The following is a 9059-nucleotide window of genomic DNA, read 5'->3' on the forward strand; positions in this document are numbered from 1 at the left end:
AACTTAAAAGATTCATACTTTACCCCCGCACACTGCACATGCAGGCACCAATTGGAGTTGGCTTAGACACTGTTCGTCACAATTTCCCAAAAAAATTAACATTAAAACATTTTAACTTTTTAACCTTTTATATCACATAATTTACTTTTTATTATTATTCAAATAAAAAAAATCACTACAAAACAAAACTTTTTCACTTTTCTATACCACTTTTTATCTTTTTTATACAAAACATTCTTACTTTTTTTTCACATCAATCTACATCAACTACAGTATCTAGGCCAACCCATTTACCAAACACTACCCAAAAGAGCTTGGCCTCACTCTACGTGATTCACAACAAGCCACGATCATCTAATAACCACATCTACACATGCATCACTCATTCACTCCCCACTCATCTCTCTACATATCTTACAAAAAACCCTTTGTTTTCCCTCTCAATGAACCACTAAACCATGGCCACCAAGCAACACACCCAAGTGACCCAACAGGAAAAACCCCACATAGCCATGGTGCCCATACCAGGGATGGGCCATCTCATCCCACTCATTGAGCTCACAAAGCGACTCGTCGTCCACCACAATTTCTTGGTCACCATACTCATCTCCACAGATGGTTCACCTGTGAAACCTCAAAGAGCCATCCTTAAAGCCCTACCCAACTCCATATCCTCCATATTTCTTCCTCCTGTGTACCTTGACGACCTCCCCAAGGACGTTTTGCTCGTGACCCGGATCGCACTCACCTTGACTTGGTCCCTCCCTGCCCTACAAGACGCTTTCAAGGTCTTAGCTAAGTCAACTCAGCTAGTGGCCTCGCTGGTTGATTTATTTGGTATGGATGTGGCTAAAGAATTCGGTGTTTCTTCTTACATTTTTTTCCCTACAACCGCGATGGCTTTCTCATCGATCTTTCACTTACAACTCAGTTACAAGAGCTTGATGAAACATACTCTTCGAGCTGTTAAGTGAGCGAAGCGTCTCGCGAGCACGCTCGGGCTCGGCTCGTGCTCAACTCGAATATTAAACGAAGCGTTTTGTGAACACAAATTCTAGCTCGAATATTAAACGAAGCAAGCTCGGCTCGACTCGACTAAACTCGTGAGCGGGCTCGTATAAATGTGTGGTAAATAATTATTTGTAAAACTGTAAAAGTATGTTGTACTTAAATTAAATAAGAGATCAAATATTAATTAACAAAAGATAAAAATTAAAGTAAAACTCAGCTGCATGTTTGTAAATTGTAAGAGTACCCTAGTTCAACTTTTTTAGCTTTTCATTTTTCATTTCCCAAGGCTATTCCACACGTTGCCACGTTTGCCTTGAGATCTAGGCCCAAACATCTAATCCCCTCACTTCTTCTGACTCTTCCATTTCTTTCTTTTAACTCTCTTATTCTCTTTTCTGTAACTTCTTCATCTTCTTTGCAAACTCATTTCATTTTCCTTCTTCTTTCATACACACATTCCTATACACTAAAACATGGTTTGATTTTTTAATTGATTACAAAAACGCGAGTGTCGAACCGCCAGACGCAAGTCGAAGAGAGACCGAAATGCAAAGATTGAGAGAGAGACTGAGACGCAGAGAGAGATATGGTCAAAAGAAGAAGACGATGAAGCCAAAGAGGAGAGTTTCTGATCATGGGTTGTTGTGAGGTAAAAATTTTATATTCGTTGTGTTTTCTTTACACCCATTGTATATAAAGAACGAAAATCACATTGTTTGGGTGAGATTTCACTTAGGTTTGATTTTGGTTGAGATTTCGGGGTATATGTTATTCGGTTTGAGAGGTTGTATGATGTGTTCTTATGTGGGTTTTGGCCAAAATACTCGAGCTCGAGCAGGGAACCAACCTTGACGAGCCGAGCTCGAACACTGGTTTGAGGCTCGTGTCGAGCTCGAGCTCGAGCCTGACAGAAACTTAAACGAGCCGAGCTCGGACAAGCTCAGCTCGCCCAAGCTCGGCTCGTTTACACCCCTACACTCTTGTGAGTTCAGAGACTTGCTTGAACCGATCAAATTACCCGGTTGTGTGCCGATCCATAGGTCCGATCTGGCAAAACTGAATCAAGATAGAAAGAATGACGTCTATAAAGGGATTCTACAAATGGCCAAACAATACCCTCTTGCTGCTGGAATTATGGTTAATTGCTTTCTGGATTTGGAACCGGATTATTTTAAAGCTTTAATGGAAGAAAAAGATGGTTGGCCACCTATTTACCCAATTGGACCGATAGTTCGGTCTGGTTTGGACCATGGGGTTGACGGTTCTGAGTGTTTGAGGTGGTTGGATAAGCAGCCAAATAGTTCAGCATTATTCGTTTCATTTGGTAGCGGTGGGACGCTTTCACATGAACAGCAACATGAATTGGCCTTAGGACTTGAAATGAGTGGGCAAAGATTTCTTTGGGTTGTGAGGAGCCCACATGAGAAAGCTGCCAATGCAACTTACTTCAGTGTACAAAGCATTAAGGATCCTTTTCCTTTTCTTCCCGACGGCTTCTTGGAGAGAACCAAAGGGCTGGGTCTAGTGGTGCCCTCTTGGGCTCCACAGGTGCAGATCCTAAAGCATGCCTCCACCGGCGGCTTCCTGAACCACTGTGGGTAGAATTCAACCCTGGAGAGCATTGTGCATGGCGTGCCGTTGATTGCGTGGCCACTATACGCAGAGCAAAGGATGAACTCCGTAGTGCTAGCTGATGATTTGAAGGTTGCCTTGAGGGTCAAAGTCAATGACAAAGGCCTGGTGGGACACAAAGATATAGCAAACTACGTAAGAGGGGTAATCGAGGGAGAAGAAGGAAAATTGCTAAAGAGCAAAATGAAAGAAGTAAAGAATTCAGCTGAAAGGGCTTTGAGCCAAGAAGGATCGTCAACAAAATCAGTAGCCAAGGTGGCTCAGATATGGAAGAGTCACAAAGAATGATAAGAAATTGTGCATTAATTGGGGGATTCCTAATTTATAGTATACTTGATTGGTAGATGAAGTAGGCAGCTGATGGGGTTTGATGCATATCTTCTTTGGTTTTGTTTTAGTGATTGTTTTTGTATTCTGGTTTATTAAGATCTGTTTCAGCTGGTTGTTTTGTCTAGACGGAGTGTCTTGTATTCTTGAGTTTTGGTAAAAAAATTTACTCATTTATTAAATTAAAAAATAAAAGGAAACAATGCAAAATTAATCCTGATTTGCAATAAGCTTTTAGTGATATAAAAATGTTTCGAGAGCTCCATGTGGTATGCATAAAGAAAAATACAAGGAGTTTTGAATATTTTTACCAAAAGATGGATATCAAGATGATGTGAAACGTTTTCCTTGAAGATGATCAAAACATTTAAGTTCCACTTCATTTTAGTAATAATTTTTATTAAAAAATTTGGTACCCGTAAGGTTCCTCATGCAAAAATAACAAATATGTTTCTCCATTCAACTTTGGTATAATTTTTTTGGTAGAAACCATCAAATAACAAACATATCTTACAATATTTCCCAAACATCATATTATGCCAACAAATTAAGGGTGATACTTAAATTAATACGTATTATCACTCAATTTTTTCTCTATAGGGTTCTCTGAAAAACCTAGAGGAGAAGGTGCTCTTTCGTTCAGGATTGTGATCAGCCAGCTGTAACAAGTTTTCTCTTTTTTGAAATAACATATTAAGGAAATATCAATAAATTTAATTTATAAAGTATTCCATAAAAAAAATGACGTCAAAGGATTAGATATGAAAATGACCTGAGCATGCAGTCTCATAAGTCCTGAAAAAGTGCGAATATTTCTCATGCCATGCCATAGTTTTGGGGATTAGGATCCCCAGCAATGGCTGGGGAATTGCTGATGGGTTTTTTTGCTAATCTGGACCGTTAGATGAATCTTGCTATGTGTCTCATTTCAAAAAATACAATAAAATATTATATATATTTTAAAAAATAAATATAAAATAAAATAATAAAAAATTAATTTAATAATATGGGGTGGCTGGCCACCCCATTTTCCCCCATTGGGGGTGGCCGGCGCCATTCCCATGGCCCTAGGGGGTGGTTCGGCCACCCCTAAGAGCCAAACCCAAAAAAATTTGTTTTGATTTGGCTCTAGGGTATCGAGCCACCCCTAGGGCCATGGGCATACCGCCCACCCCCCAACCGCCCTGGGGTGGCTGCCCTGGTTGGCACCTCAGGCCAAACCCAAAAAAATTTGGTTTAGGGTTTGGCTCTAGGAGGTGGGTCGACCCAAAAATATTTGGTTTTGGGTTTGGCCTAGGGGGTGGCCGAACCACCCCCTAGGGCCATGGGGGTGGCGCCGGGCGCCACCTATGGGGGAAAATGGGGTGGCCAGCCACCCCATATTATTAAATTAATTTTTTAATTTTTTATTATTTAGTTTATATTTATTTTTTAAAATATATATAATATTTTTTTATATCTTTTTAATCCAACAGTCCAGATTAACAAAAAAATCCATCAGCAATTCTCCCACCATTGTTGGGGATCCTAATCCTAGTTTTGGTTAGTACTATAGGCTGTCAAGGTCTCAGTACGAAGCTTGTATCATTGGCATGGAGGGACATTTTAGGACATTTTATTTATTATAAAATCTTTTAATTTAGTAGATTAAATTATCAGATGTGAAATGTTAGTGCTCATGTGGGTCGCTTCAAAAATGTTTGAGCTACTTACACAAAAATAAAAAAAATAAAAAAAATAAAAAATTGTGCGACTGTTTTTACGACGTATATGACATTTTATAATTGGTTAAATAATTAATTAAAAAATTGAATTGTAAATTTAATTAGTTAATGATTGATGTGTAACTATACACTTAATTATTTCACTAATTATAAATCAGTGAATTTGTAGCATAAAGTATAGTATTTTAAATATTTTGCTAAATGAAATAGAATTCTCTCTTTTAAATAAAATGAAGAGAAGTCATTTATGGTTAGAATTAAATTTCATAAATTTAATTATGTATATATCATCAAATAGTGTACATATATATTGTTATATTATTTAGAGAAAATGTGTCGGCTGACTCACCTTCTTTTTGTGTGGGTGTAATAGCATCTCCATAAACATAACGCCATAATCTTCTCTCTCTCAAATTTTTTTTCATATTTTAAGTCCACAACATATAATTGAAACGGTCTAAAATCTTATCAATAGGACGAATAATATTATCAAGATCGGTAGACATCTTCTTTTTTTTTTTGTCGGAAAAGGGAAAATATTAAAAATAAATAAACCTGAGCACAGTAATCTGGTGTCGCAGAGGTGCAGGTACAACCTCAAGAAAGGATTTCATGTGACGCGCGAACTGTAGCTATGGTGCACCAATAAGCAAGGATCCAGTGTGACACGATACACAACAATGAGTGTAGACCCACGGGTAGGTATCCAGAGTGATGTAGCAATGTGGAGTACCATGGATCTGCTGCGTGTAGCACGTGGCGAGAGTGAGGAGTGTGTGGCGCGTGGCGAGAGTGGGGAGTGTGTAGCGCGTGAGTCTCATGCGCAGAGAGGGTGACTGGTGCATTGCGGCACGTGATGGACAGTTGAGGAGTGTGGTGGACCCATTTCTTCATAGATTTTCCGATTTTGAGTGATAAGACCTCTACAATTTCTGTCACGTAAAGAACCAATTGCAACAAGTGTTTGGTGTATTGTTGAAACAAAAGAAAACGCCGAAAAGAATGCTCAAATGAAAAGAAAAAAAGAAAAAAAAATTGTATTTGAAATAGACAACAAAAAGATAATTGTAGAGAAAAAATTTGTATTTATAATGTATGTTCAATTATACAATAGAATGACCTATTTATAGTTGAATAATGCACTGAAAGAGCGGAAATACAATAATTACAAAATCACATAAAATCAGCATATTTACAATAATGAATACCATATCAAATTTTACAATAATATATGTGGAGAATATTTCCGTAATATATTGATTATATTATAGGAATATTTTGTTACATAAATATTACGGAAATACAATATTTTAACAGTATTCTTGAGTTTTGGTAGTAAAATTTACTCATTTATTAAATTAAAAAATAAAGGAAACAATGCAAAAATAATCCTCGTGGTTTCACTTATTTGTAATAAGCTTTTGTGATATAAAAATGTTTCAAAAGCTCCATGTGGTATGTTGTATGCAAAAAGAGAAATGTTAAAGGTTTTAAATTTTTTACCAAGAGATGGATATCAAGATGATGTGGAACTTAGGGCTTATTTGGATGTGCATTTGAGAGGCTTAAAAATGCGTTTAACACTCAAAAAATTCGTTTGAAGAAAAAAGTATTAGTTTAGTAAAAAAAATTAAAAGAGCTTTTAAAGACATTTTATTTATTATAAAATCTTTTACTTTAGTAGATTAAATTAACAGATGTAAAATGCTAGTGCTCATGTGGGTCGTTTCAAAAATGTGTGAAGTACTTATACAAATATAAAAATAAAAAATGTGGGGTCGACTGTTTTTACGACATTTATGACATTTTATAATTGGTTAAATAATTAAATAATAAATTGACTTGTAATTTTAATTAGTTAATGATTGACTTGTAACTATACACTTAATTATTTCTCTAATTATAAATCGGTGAGTTTGTAGTAAAAGGTATAGTATTTTAAACATTTTGCTAAATGAAATAGAATTCTCTCTTTTAAATAAAATGAAGAGAAGTCATTTATGATTAGAATTAAATTTCATAAATCTAATAATGTATGAATTATCAAATAATGTATATATTGTTATATTATTTAGGGAAAACTTTACAAAACTTTCTAAAACTTTCATGCATTTTGAAAGTATCTTTTAAAATTCAAAAACTCTAAATTAAGGGTATCAAACTCTCATTTTCTTTTAATTACTCAATTCTATTAGAATTTTTGTTAAATTTTGTGAAAATTCTTAAAATATCCCAAAATCTCGTAAGGATTCAAGTATTTATTTTTTTATTATAAAAAATCTTTGTAATTTTTTTTTAAAAAAGGAGTATTTTAAACGTTTTGATAAATTTTTTTAATAAAAAAAAATCTTAATGTTATTAGTTATTACACTCAGATGATCACCACATATCTGACAAGCTGGTGTGAGGCGTCAAGCTTGGACTTCAATAGTTTCTTGCTGCACCTAACCCTTGTTGATCATAATTTCATAGTTACACACCAATTATGGCCATAAAATTCTAACTGATAATTGAATCACATATAATTAAGAGGCTTAAAAGTTTGTTTAACACTAAAAAAGTCTGTTTGAATAAAAGTATCCATTTGGTAAAAAAAAATTGGAAGCGAAGGTTTAAAAAGTCAAAAAATGATCAAAATACACTTTGACAAAAGCTTAAAAATGATGTTTTTGTCACAAAATTTTTTTTTTAAAAAAAAACGTTTTTTAACTTAAAAGCTCAATTTCTCAAATACAATCTCAATCATAATCTAAATCTAAATAATCACCTAATAACCCGGCTCTCTCATCCTTCAGAGCCCTCTTTGGGTACCGAGCCATAAATCAAATAAATCAATGGAAGAAAATACCGCACAATACTGCAACATTTGACTGACGATGTAACAGTGTACGTATGTAGTTCAAGGTTTCGTGATTCAATCCGGTTACTAAGGTGTTAAAATAATAATTAAATGATTAATTTTTTTTATTAGTTTAAGTTTTTGATATAAGTGATCATTTAACATAGTATCAAAGTCAAAAATTCTAATATCAACCCTTAACTCTTTCAAGTTACATCCAATTTAAATTAAGGGTTAATAACTTTTTAGTACTTCAATTTTCACTTTTTATTTTTTCTCTTCTAAGTTTTAAAATGGGACAAATATAGTATCCAACCTATGCAAAAAGATAAAATCAATACTTATGTTAGTTCTGTCAGTCCTACTTAACGAAATTTTCACGTGTCACTCTCATAATACGCCACGTGTCATAAAAATTAAAAATTAAAAATAAAAATAATAAAATAATAATTAAAAAAAAAACTAAACTAAAAAAAAAAAAAAAAAAAAAGATAAAATTTTTGGGGTGCGTCAACCCCACCACAGTTTCCATCTGCTGTACGGTGCAAAGGGAAGGGAAGCAGTAGAACAGGACCAGACCCATGTGAAAGTCTATTCTCTCTCCAACCAAATTTATGGTCTATCTCCCTGAATTTGCCACCCTCAATATTCATTGCTTCTGTTGGGCCTCCAGTTCCCATTTGCAAATCCACACACTCTCTCTCCACTACTTTCTCAACACCAAACCGTAGATCATTGTCCCCACAAAGCAAAGCCACAGCATTGAGCGAGACGAAGCTAATAAATGTTACTAATCTCAAAGGCACCACAACACGCCAAATCCAGTCCTGGGAAATTGCCAGCAACCCAATTAACCATTTTCACATTCAACCCTCTACAATCTCCGACGTCCCTGTCACCGAGAATGACATGATAAGGAAGACCCAGAAACGGGCCTAACAGTCCCTGAAACTGGTGGACCACAGAAACCCATTTTCCTCTTGTTAACTCTGAACCTCTTGCCGAAACATCTCCCAAAACTAGCAGCATATCAGGCCTAACACTTTCGAACGATTTCTGGTGAGCATATTAGCAAATTTCAGAAATAAATACATCAATTTCAAAGAAGAAAAATCAACAAGGAAAGCTTGGAACTAGTCTCTGAAATTACTCGAAAGAACTTGGAGATGCAATAGTGTCTGAAATAAAAATAAATTTTTAGCAACTCGGCAACACATTCTTTTCCTTGTATTCTCGTCAACCAAACAGAGGGCAGCTCGTATTTTTTTTAAAAAAAAAAAAATTTAAAATTTTTTTTAGGTTTAGTTTTTTATTTTTATTTTTATTTTTAATTATTTTTACTTTTTAGGACACGTGGCTTATTATAGGAGTAACACATGAAAATTTCGTTAAGTAAGACTGACGAAACTAATGGAGGTATTGATTTTGTCTTTTTCTATAGGTTTGCACTAGATTTGTCATGTTTTAAAACTTAAGAAGAAAAAAATAAAAAAATGAAAACTAAGGTACCAACAAAATTATTAACC

At 34.9% G+C, this 9059-nt stretch overlaps 2 pseudogenes; one reads left to right on the forward strand and one right to left on the reverse strand.

Moving 5' to 3' along the window:
* The first annotated feature begins 458 nt into the window (after positions 1–458).
* Positions 459–3014, forward strand: LOC132174287 (hydroquinone glucosyltransferase-like; annotated as a pseudogene).
* Positions 3015–5291: 2277 nt separating this feature from the next.
* The window catches only part of LOC132174288 (uncharacterized), a 4477-nt pseudogene continuing 709 nt past the window's right edge, over positions 5292–9059 (reverse strand).

This window comes from Corylus avellana, chromosome ca3, assembly GCF_901000735.1.
Source record: "Corylus avellana chromosome ca3, CavTom2PMs-1.0".
In the NCBI taxonomy this organism is placed as follows: Eukaryota; Viridiplantae; Streptophyta; class Magnoliopsida; order Fagales; family Betulaceae; genus Corylus; species Corylus avellana.